Below are 1,721 nucleotides of genomic sequence, written 5' to 3' on the forward strand. Positions count from 1 at the left end.
TTTTCGACGTTCTTTATATCCACGTGAAGGTGAGACTACGCTCTACAACTTTCCTTTAGACTCCTTCGGCTAATTTTAATTTTATTTTTATTATTTATTTTTAATAGGCCGGGACAGAAAAACTTCGTTATAAATTCATAACTTCTTCGTTTGACGTCCGTTCTCGCATAACTTTTTATCGCTTCGATACCAACAACGAGACCTTCGATCCTCGTTTAGATTGCGTCGGCTAAAAACCCCTCGATCTCAAATCGAGTAAAACAGGCTACACATCGCTAAGTCGAAACTTCAATAAATCATAACTTTTGCATACGAAGTCAGATTTGGGCGTTCTATATATATATATATATATATATATATATATATATATATATATATATATATATATATATATATATATATATATATATATATTCGGAAACCTCGTTTCAACTACAACATTAACCAAAGATATCAAGTTTATTTTACACTTAAATTTTGACGCTTATTTTTTATTCTTAATTAATCAAACCACATAATTAAGCAATTAAGCACAAATCACATAATACTCAAATAATACACTCTTATTATTTCAAAACGGGTTACAAAGGTTAACCTAGACTATTAAATTGCTAAAAATGGAAAGCCCGGAAACACAGGCGTTACAATTCTCTCCACCTTAGAATGATTCCGTCCCCGGAATCACACATCAACAAACAAATGCGGATAGCGACTCAACATGTCACTCTCCGTCTCCCAGGTGAGATTCGGCCCATTTGTGTGTTTCCATCGGACAAGCACTAACCCAACCATTTTGCGTCGCAACTTCTTAGTCTTTCGGTCAACAATTGCCTCTGGTTCTTCAATCAACCTTTTGTTCTCATCAATTCTCAATTCAGAAATTGGAATTATGTCAGGAACTTCTCCCGTGAACTTCCTCAAATAATACACATGAAAAGTGTTGTGAATTCCATTCAGTTCTTCTGGTAGTTCGAGCTTGTAAGCTTGGTTCCCAATCCTCTGAAGAACTTTAAACGGTCCAATAAACCTTGGACTCAACTTTCCCCTTTTACCAAATATTATAAGTCCCTTCCACGGCGATAATTTAAGCAAAACTGAATCTCCAATTTCAAAAGTCATCGGTCTTCGCTTCTTGTCAGCATAGCTCTTTTGACGATCCTGAGCTGCTAACATTCTTTCCCTAATTATTTTCAACTTTTCAGCAGTTTGATGAACCATCTCCGGTCCCATAAACTGCTTTTCCCCAGCCTCAATCCAACAAGACGACGTACGACACTTCTGTCCATACAAAGCTTGATAAGGTGCCATCTTAATGCTCGAGTGTGTGACAACCCGATATTTCAACTCTTTGTAATGACCTAAAAGGTCAAGTATTGTAACCACTTTTGAGTTAATAAAAGTAACTTTCATAATAAAATTTCCAAATAGTTCTATTTAAATTCCTTCTATGTTTAAATGTCTTTAAACCATGATCGTACGTAAAAAGAATGCCCAAATCCGACTTCGTATATTGAAGTTATGATTTTTCCAAGTTCAGCTTAGCAACAGACAGCTAAAACTCGAATCGGAGATCGAGCGACTTTTGGCCGGAATGACCTAAACGAGAATCGAAGGTCTCGACAATGGTATTTCAGCGGTAAAAAGTCTGGCAAAAACCGACGTCAGATAAAGAAGTTATGAATTTTTGAAGAAATTCCTTAAACACGATGAGTTATAAAATA

This window comes from Lactuca serriola, chromosome 1 (assembly GCF_051521515.1).
Source record: "Lactuca serriola cultivar US96UC23 chromosome 1, Lser_US96UC23_V15, whole genome shotgun sequence".
NCBI lineage: Eukaryota > Viridiplantae > Streptophyta > Magnoliopsida > Asterales > Asteraceae > Lactuca > Lactuca serriola.